We start from the raw sequence: 10,230 nt of genomic DNA on the forward strand, positions 1-10,230 counted from the left end.
TTTGTATTTTTTTACTCATAAATTGTATTTTATGTAAGTTAGATGGTAGATTTATTTTCTAACACTCCCTGTTAAGATAAGCCTCCATGGTCCATGGGTGGGTTGTAGAGGTCAGAGGACATCTTATAAAGGGTTATTAACTAGCTTATTATTAATTTGCTTATAACATAAGAGACGTTAGACCACTAGTAAACTGTACATTACCATCTTCTACGTACTGTCGGCAAACTTTGTATAACATTTATGTTTTCTCTTTAAGTTATTGTTTTGCGTCATTTCTTACTGGAATATTTTAATATATATCTATAATGTATTGTCCCAATAAATGTGACATTTGCCAGAGCAGGTGACATTCAAGACCGATCAAAAGACTATTTGGAGGGGGGGCATCAGTTTTTACACAATTGTTTTCAAAATAGGAAAACTGTGCCAAGTGATGCTTTCAAACACAAGGCTAAAGCTAATTTTTGATGGGTCTCCATTTGCACCCTTCCCAGGCCTCTACCCTTCCCATAATATAAAAGCCTGTATATCATTTATTTCAAGAGATAGCTGAACCATTCCTTCCATAGAACATTCAGTGTAGCTGAAATGTAAATGTGTGCTATAATATTCCATTTTGGCAGCAGCAAGTTGCAGTATTGCAATCCTAATGGAATTGCGTATCATAATACATTTAATATTATTAGCTTAGGATCCATTGTATTATGTATGATTACTGCAATTGAAATTGTTACAGTAATCAATGGTCTGTGAAGGGTCTCTCTATCTGCCCCTCGCCTATTAATTTAACAACATAAGGATATTTAGATTTCATCCCTCTAGGTTATTGTTATAGTGTTGCCATTCATTTATGATTATTCATGCAGTGGGTAATTTAACAAAGCAATGCTTAAAATAGAGATTACAGCAATGTTTAACCCCTTCATCCCAGCAATACATATGTAACAATATTATTGCATTTGTTAATAAGGTTATGCTTAATGCACCAGAAATTACTGTCCACTTTAACGATGCATTACAGAGGCACAGATGACTGGGGAATAATTGACTATTTTGAGATATTCACAACCCCTCAGATCAGAGGTTATATTGGATTATAATAAAGCCCACCATATTTAACCTAAGTTTTGTTTTGGCTATTCGTTTTAGGGATCTAAGGCCTAACTTTGTGAGATTCCTTTTTGAATGCATTCCTGCTCTGACGGTAGCAGTCCTGTAAATACTGCAATGTGTGCCAGGTGAAGGATCCAGTTCATAGTCTATACATCTTACATTCATACTTGCCAACATTTTACAGAGCTATGGAATATAATGGTGCTATACTGTATATAATAATGTCCTGGGTTATTTAATAAATAGTGAGTTGTCATTGAAATGCACGCTATGCATTAACTATTTATTATGAAGGCCAGGGAGGCCCTGCTTGTAGGACTTGCCAAAACTCATCATAACCATAGCTTACTGTTTAGTAAGTAGCTTTTCAATCGCCTCCAAGCTCTACCTATAAAATTCCTTATCCTACCAAAGCTTAAAACTAGACATACAAATGCACCATGGCTCATTCGTTTCAGACAATTAATTCAGTTTTCTGCTCATTTGTTTCAGATAAAAATCAGGGGGCTTTTCAAAATGGAAACAAAATTTGTTGTCTGATACTCACATTCACTCACACTCAAGCTCTCTCATTTTCACATTCTCTGAGCTTTGGCGCTTTCCCTCCTAGCAGCTCAATTAAAGGTTCAGGGTAGATGGTGTTCCCGGGAAGTCCTCCATTTCCTGTAAGATAACCTCCCATGAACTGCTGCAAAAATGGAGTTGGGAGAGGATGTCACTGGAAGCACTGCCATTTTTGCTAAAGTTCACGGGAGGTCCTGTCTGTGGAGACAAAGAAAAAACACAGGCGACAGAAGAACAAGAAGATGAACAAGAATATGCTAGACACGGAAGTGGAAGGAGTTGATGGAGAAGGTAGAGAGACATTCCTAGAGCGTGAGAGAGTGAATAAGAGAACGTGAATGAGTGTGAGAGAGAGTATGAGTGAAAGAGTCCATCACGTTTTCTAAGATTCTTACTAATTGTAGAAATATGCATATTTAGCAATTCGTATGAATCCAAATGCACACGTTTACTTAACCCTTTAAAGACAACATGTTTCCCTTAAACACATTAAGGACAATGCATTGTGACTCCGTACTTGTGCGGGCTATATCGTAAAGGGGTTAAAACCATTTCATGTGTAGGGAGTAGCGTATTCTGGCATAGGTTGACTATTGTGTAATCAGGCTCCCTTTAGCACCACTGCTCAATGGCACAGTTAAAAAAAGAGACAAGAACAGCCTCCAGAATTTACTGCTGCCCACCACATCATTAAAAGGCAAAAGATGGCACCAGCTGGTGGCGCTGCCCTGGGCTAGGATAAGGGCATCACCTAAGATTAATATAACACTAATTCTCTTCCACTCATTGTGTTTCTAAAAGATAGTGTTGTTTGTCAGTAGAGCCATGCCAGGATGACAACTTTGATTCTTTTAGGCATAGTCTGTAGAGAGTTTCCATTAAGTGCACTAACTGATTTCTTTATATTACAAATAGAGCACCTGTGCTCATCTGTATGCATCAGAACTATACAGTGCATAGGATGCTAAATAGCAGACAGGTGGCGCTAATCAAATGCCCTTGATTAATTGATCATCAGCAAGTGTGACCACCTCTATGAAAGCAGACTGTTTAGCTGTTTGCTGGTCTGGAGCATTCAGGTTTGTGTTAACAATGCAAAGCAGAAAAGACATCAGCAATGATCTTCAAGAAGCAATTGTTTCTGCTCATCAATCTGGGAAGGGTCATAAGGCCATTTCCAAACAATTTAAAGTTCATCATTCTACAATGAGAATGATTATTCAAAAGTGGAAAACATTCAAGACAGTAGCCAATCTTGTAAATTCACCCCAAGATCAGACCATGCAATGCTCAGAAAAAATGCAAAAAATCCAAGAGTTACATCTCAGACTCTACTGGTTCATGACAGTACAATTAGAAAAAGACAAGTATATCTCTTCTCTCTTCTTTCCTCCGCCTCCTCCCTTTTTGTGTGTGTCTATCTGTTTATCTCTACATCACATGGTCTCGCGGCAATTTGACTAACGGGTTTCGATTTTTGGCTTCCATCGCCTCATACTCCACATTGCCTCTCGTTGCTTGTCATATTTTGTAAACCTACCGGAGGGGGCTGTATTTGGAATGTATCTATTACTGCCGATTTGAGCCTTATTATGTATGTGATTCTCGCCATGTCACTGTCGTTGCATCTTTCATGTGACATTTCCTTATGTTTATGTATTGACTGTGTCCTTAAATCAATAAAAATATAATTTACCTAGAAAAAGACAAGTATGGTTTGTTCCGAAGGGTTGCCAGGAGAAAGCCTGTTCTCTCTAAAAAGAGCATGGCAGAATGCCTTAGGTTTGCAAAGTTATATCTGAACAAACCATAAGACTTTTGAAACAATATCCTTTGGACAGATGAGACCAAAGTGGACATGTTTGGCCATAATGCACAGCGCCATGTTTGTCGGAAATACAGCATATCAGCACAAGCACCTCATACCAACTGTCAAGCACGGTGGTTGAGGGGTGATGATTTGGGCTTGTTTTGCAGCCACAGGAACTGTGAACCTTGAAGTGATTTAGTCAACCCTGAACTCCTCTGTATACCAAAGTATTCTACAGTCAAATGGGGGCCATTTGTATGGCAGCTAAAGCTCGGCTGAAATTGGGTCATGCAACAGGACATTGATCGCAATCACACCAGCACATCTACAACAGAATGACTGAAAAATAAAAGAATCAAGGTGTTGCAATGGCCCAGTCTAAGTCCAGACCTCAACCAGATTCAAATGCTGTGGCAGGACCTTAAGAGACATGTGCCCACAAACCTCGATGAACTGAAGCAAAGGTTGTAATAAAGAGTGGGCCAAAATTTCTCCAAAACAATATTTGAGACTGATAGTCATAAAGAGAATGATTACTTCAAGTTATAGCTGCTAAAGTTGGTTCTACAAGCTACTGAATTATAAGATGTATTTCATTTTTATGTATATATATATATATATATATATGTGTGTGTGTGTGTGGTATTAGAGTGTGTGTATAATGTTGTGTGAGAGAGTGAGCGTGCTTATTAGTCATGGGAAGGTGGACAAATACTACACTCAGGAACCACTACCAGCTTAGGCACTAATTTAGGTTACTAACCTATGGCTATGGTCACCCTGAAAGTTATGAAATGAAAATCCTGTAAACAGACACTAGGTTCCATGCACTTGTTCTATAAGTGGCACTGATACGTTATATTGTTGTGCTGCTAGATTTTACTAATAAATGGGGTAAACGGATTCTACCAAACTTTTACCATAATATGCAGGTGACCATAAAGCACAGTGAGACATGAAAGGCTTACAAACTGAGAATAAGGTTAAGTAAACTTTCACATATGTTTGGGATGTCTTTTTTCATTTTTTTTCACAACCTTCCTTTGACCTCCACATTTCATATCACTGTGAAACGCTTTGTCGGTTGCTTATAACAGATCAAACTTCCTGGAGCTTTATTGAGTTTTTGCTACTGCTGACCTCTTACAGCACTTAAGTTGCTAACATTCTGAAAGCTCCATCACTCAGGCAGGCACACCAGGTGCAGCCAAGATTAAAAGCAAAGCGCATGCTGCTATTTCGGATCCATGAGAAATATGGTATTGAAAAGACTGATAAGGGTTCAAAGTTTCTGGGGAGAACTTTTAGTGGAAATGCATGGAAGATACCACCTAAGTGGGTTTCTTCACCATAGGGAGATCTGAAGCAATGCTATTTTTTACTAGACATATAACCTTCTAGGGACAAAAGTGACTTTTGATGGAAGAGTTATTCTCCGTAATAGAATAATGAAATATCTATGTCAACACATAGTCAGCTCTGGTTATCCATATTGTATACACAAAAACATCAGGCTTTAATTAAGTGTCACTTAAAATGATTATTTGCAAGGTGATAATTATATGCAAGGTATATATCATGCATAAGGCTGAACTTGTTCCATATTACCAGATACATTTTTTAAAACAATGTGTATGGTCGTGCTTATAGGGACAGTATAATGTCTATACACCCCAAATAACGTACTAAGTAAATACTTTAATATGCATTCTATGATTTCTACAAAAAACTAAAAAAATATCCAACATTCATGAACCACTGTCCGAGCTGCACACCAGTTTTTGTTGCTTGCATTAGCTAATTATCAGCGGGAAAATGCTTCCTTTGAAGCCAATGCACGAGGAGGGTCTTATTAGACCACCTAAAATTCTCATGCAAGCTTGCGCTGGAGCTAGTTGATGGTAAGTATACCACCTGTTTGGATTGGGCCAAACACATCTCTTCCGAGCTAGGGCCAGTGAAAAAATGCAGATATATAAAGTGGAAACTGATGAATACTTCCATGCATGATCATGAGAAAAGAAAAAAAGAAGCAGATCAATTTAAAGTTGGCGCTTGGCTATCATAAAAAGTGCATATAATTGTTGGAGTAACCGTAACCATAATCTATTTGTTGTTCAATATAATATATGTTTTGAGTATTGCTATTACGGAAGGTATTTAATCAAACACTCATGGTAAACATAATGTATTTCTCATTTATAGGGTCTTACAGAATGTTGATGACATGGCTGAGAGACAAGCCTAGCAGTTGTGCGTAATTAAACTTGCAACCTCTGCGTAGCTCGGTATAGAGGAAAAAGGAAGAAAATGTCCCGGTGATACGTCTATCACTGTTCAATTCTTTATTTCATTCACTTTCGTAAAGGTCTTTCCATTCCTTGTAGCTACAATAGAGGTGTGGAGTAAATATGTCGCCTTATAACAATTCTGGAATCTCCTTTGCAAATAATCTTAGCAATGCATGTAAAGTCTCAAGATTCCAAACCAAGTCCTTTCACCACATGCTTTGATGTTTAAGCATAATCTCCAGTTAGGTCTGGAAATCAGCATGTCATGCAGAATTCAACTGCAGATCACCAACCCTGCTTCCAGTTTGCAATTCTCCATTTCATTTAGTATATACCATATGCACTTCGTACATTTCATCAAATGTTGAAAGTAACCTTGAAATCAAACATGTTCTTTCTTCCCATTCATTTTTTTTAAAGTCCTGCACTGTTTCACTGTTCTTCCGAGAAATCACAGATCTAACATTCCGACCCCTTCACACAATGTCTCTGTTTAGCTACTGAAGAACGTTTTGAAGTTCGATTGATTAAGCCTCCTCCTACATCTCTCTAAAAGAAGCTCATGGAAAAATTCACCCCTTCCACAACAAATCGCATCAATATATTTGAGTCCATTTATTTGTGCTGTCATATGTTTCAAGAAAATGTTCACTAGCATCAGATAAAAAGGGTTCAACATGAAACGCAGGGCCTTTTAAAATGGTAGCTGCTGGTGGAAGAAAAAAAAAGGACAGGGAAGATCATACATCAGCCAGTTGGGATCTGTTGGGAAAATTTTCACGTATAGGAAATAGTTTGAAATAGGAATGTTAAAACAAAACTAGGAGAATACAGAAATCCCTTGACACTAGAGGATTTGAAACATTATTCCTAAAGCCACTGTGCTGTCATCTTGGGTTTAGAGTGTCCAGGTAGATTATGCAATAGATAAACATTATATAAAATATCAAAAGTAAATTACCATCCAGGCAGGCAATGAGTAAGGAAGAGTAAACTAGAATATAAAATGCAAATAAAATCATTTTTAAGCTTAAATTCAGAAATAATATTTTCCAAGTGTCTAATGTTTCACGGGACAGTCCTGTAATTTAGGCATTGTCCTGATTTACTGCATGATAGTGGGGGATCAAGGGCCAGTTGGGGAGATCCTCTGATCTCCCCTGACTAGCCTGGGGAGATATAAGATCGATGTGTTGCGGCACGGAAGTCCATTGCAGCTCGCACCTGGCCATCATGTCAAAGCTGAGAGATGCAAGGTCGCTCTTCAGGTATTGTGGGTGGTCCATTCCTTCTGGGTCTGACTATGCGCTCCTCACCACCACCTCTACGCACACCACTCAACACAGGTGTCACAATCCTTAATGACTTACTATCCTCCATCCTTTCATATAACAGAACTATACTTGTCTCAAAAATGTGCTAAACTATTGCCCATCAAATTCTGGATTTTTGTGCATTTGTTAATTATGTATTTTTTGATTTTGCAATATTTCAGTGACTAATACCGTATTTGCTCGATTATAAGACGAGGTTTTTTTCAGAGCAAATGCTCTGAAAAATACCCCTCGTCTTATAATCGAGGTCGTCTACTAATCAGACCTCAAAATGTCCGGTGGGGCCATGCTACTTACCGGGCTTTGGTCGCGAGCAGCAGGAGAACAAGAAGCTAGCAGCATGTCACATAACTCTGCCTCCCCCCTCCTTCCTCTGGGGGCGGGGCCAGAGAAGTTGCACGCACAGCGGGCCCCTGCAGAAGTCTTGAGTGAGAGATCAGCAGTTCAGGTAAGGGGGTGGGGGGCTGGGGGGTTTGAGCGTGTGTGTGTATATGTGATTAATGGAATGAATGAGTATTTAAATGTTTGTGAATGAGTGTGTGTTAGTATGGATGTGTAAGGGTGGTGGTGGTAGCATGGCATAGGGAGGCTGTACTCACACTCCTATCATCCTAGGTTCCAGCATGTACTGGCTGCCTTGGCTTGATAGGGGTGTGATTGCTGTTAGCAGTTATATATATATCTCCAGAAATGCCTTTTAACCCCCTATATGCCACTCTGCCCCATGATATGCCTTTTAACCCCCTATATGCCACTCTGGCATATAGGGGATTAAAAGGCATATCATGGGGCAGAGTGGCAAATAGGGGGTATAAGGCATTTCTGGGGGCAGAGTGGCAACCCTGGGGGCAGATGTGCATAACTGGGGGGGGGGCAGGTTGGCAAATAAAAGGAAATAAAAAAATATATATTTTTCTCAATCATAGCTTTTATTAAATATGAAAATATTGTTTACATGAATTAATATTTACTAGTAAAACTTTTTTTCCTATAGGGTAGTCTTATATTCAGGCTTTTTGTTTTTTTCCTAAATTAATATTTAGATTTTGGGGGGTCGTCTTATAATCAGGGTCGTCTTATAATCGAGCAAATACGGTAATTATTCCACTTGTATGCTGAGCAAATAAATGTTTGGATATCTATTTTCTTTGTCTAATCATGTAAAAACAAAATTAACAAAATTTTTAATTTAAACTGCTCTTCTGTCACATGACACCCGAGTGTTTCTCAGCAAAAAGTAAAAAAAAAAGAGTAAAATGTTACATAATGAATTAGTTCCCAAACTCTTCCCAGAAATAAACAAAACAAGGATGTTTCTAATGCAGCATTTAGTTAAAAAAAAGAAAGGTGGAACAGCGCCTTTAACTACAAGCGCAATTAAAGCATAGACGCAGAAAAATCACAATCTCAAATAGTAAGAGTTATTTCAGTATAGTGGCATGGAGCATATATCCCTGGGAAGGTAGCTTGGCTCTGTACTATTTGTGCGGCATACCTGATAACTCAACAAAAAATATATAGTTTGAGTTCCATGACCATATTTATGTACATAAATAACAGTTCCTCAGATTTTTTTTAAAAAACTAGCAAATCTTCCTTAGGCTGGAAAGAAGGATGGGGTTCAGTGATTTGTAGAATTGGGAATTTCTCATAGCACCTTCTATTAGGAATGTACAAGAACATTGTAATGGCCCTGATTGTACCCTACTAGAGACAAGTCCACGTGAAGTAGAATCATCATGCATCATAGTTCGCAGGACAGGTCAGCTCGCACTATGCCACCCAATCAAGCAGAAAATGCACAATGACCTTGAGTGATCTGAGTTTTGTCAGCAAAAACACAATCAGTTACCACCAGAGCTGCTTTATCTAATATGCAAGCTGGGCAGTTGTCCAAGTCCCATTGGGTTAATGGACAAACATATTAAAATATCATTGTGCTTTTAAGAGTATATTCTATTTTAATAATTACAACAACAATAGGACGCAGTGGACATCATTATTAAAGTCTTTCAGGATCAATCAGTGCCTTAGGTCAAGTCTGTGCAGGAACTAGAAGCATGTTTTTCTCTCTCCTTTTCTGTATGTTCCATGCTTAGCACTTTTATTTGTATAGGTCTCTCTTTTTGTGGCCTTTACATTGTTAATCATTCAACTGTGACAGTGGTTTTACATTGATTCATTTTTTGCCTATGGTCACAGCTCATCAATTATGGTCAGTTACATGTTGTCAGAAGATGGACGACGAGGTGTCAGGAATCAGTGTACTAAATTGGTTGATGCATGTTAAAAGGCTAACAATCTATATCTCCTTAGCACAATCTCCAAACTTGCAATGTCGACAGATACTTTATGGCATGTTTTCTCACAAACACACCAGAATGTGTGTATATCTTATAAAGAAAATAATTCTAAATATATTACTGTTTCTAAAATGGGGACATACAGCATGCTGCAGTACAGTGCAACTTAATGGGCCACTATGCTACATTTTATATGAAGTCAGCTATAAATGAGAAAAGTCACTTTCAGGCTAGGGTATTATGACTAATTATGATATTGTATTTCCCCTCATTACTTCCTTGCATACAGCTGCATTTATAAGTAATGGTTGGCACTGGAAATGGCATGAAAAAACTTGACCATCTCTGAAAAGTGACACTTTCCTCCCAGGGAATATCTATAATCAAGGCCGTGTTTCTATCACTACTTTTAAGGTCAAAATGTACGCAGCAGTTTTGAGAATTTTAATGTGAAATCAGGCGAAAAGCCAAACTTTCCTTACAGAGTCTCATGAGAATTTTTTTCCACTTTCCATCCAGTTCTTGCTTGCACCAAAATGATTTGTACTTTGCATCTCCTACAACGTTGTGTGATCCAAGGAATCAAATAATCTTATGAATTACTGGCTGGGGCAACCAGATTACCCCTATAAATGTCGACAAATTCTTTTCATAGAGCCCTATAGTATATACTGTACTTTCCATATGTACCCCTTGTTAAAGGGGATCTTTTATCACCCTAGTACTGGCATGTGACGTGTCCAATTAAGCTACACAGACACCTGTATGAATTTATGAATGAAGAACATTTATGAATGAAGAACATTTATGAA

Source organism: Spea bombifrons, chromosome 4 (genome assembly GCF_027358695.1).
Source record: "Spea bombifrons isolate aSpeBom1 chromosome 4, aSpeBom1.2.pri, whole genome shotgun sequence".
Classification (NCBI taxonomy): domain Eukaryota; kingdom Metazoa; phylum Chordata; class Amphibia; order Anura; family Pelobatidae; genus Spea; species Spea bombifrons.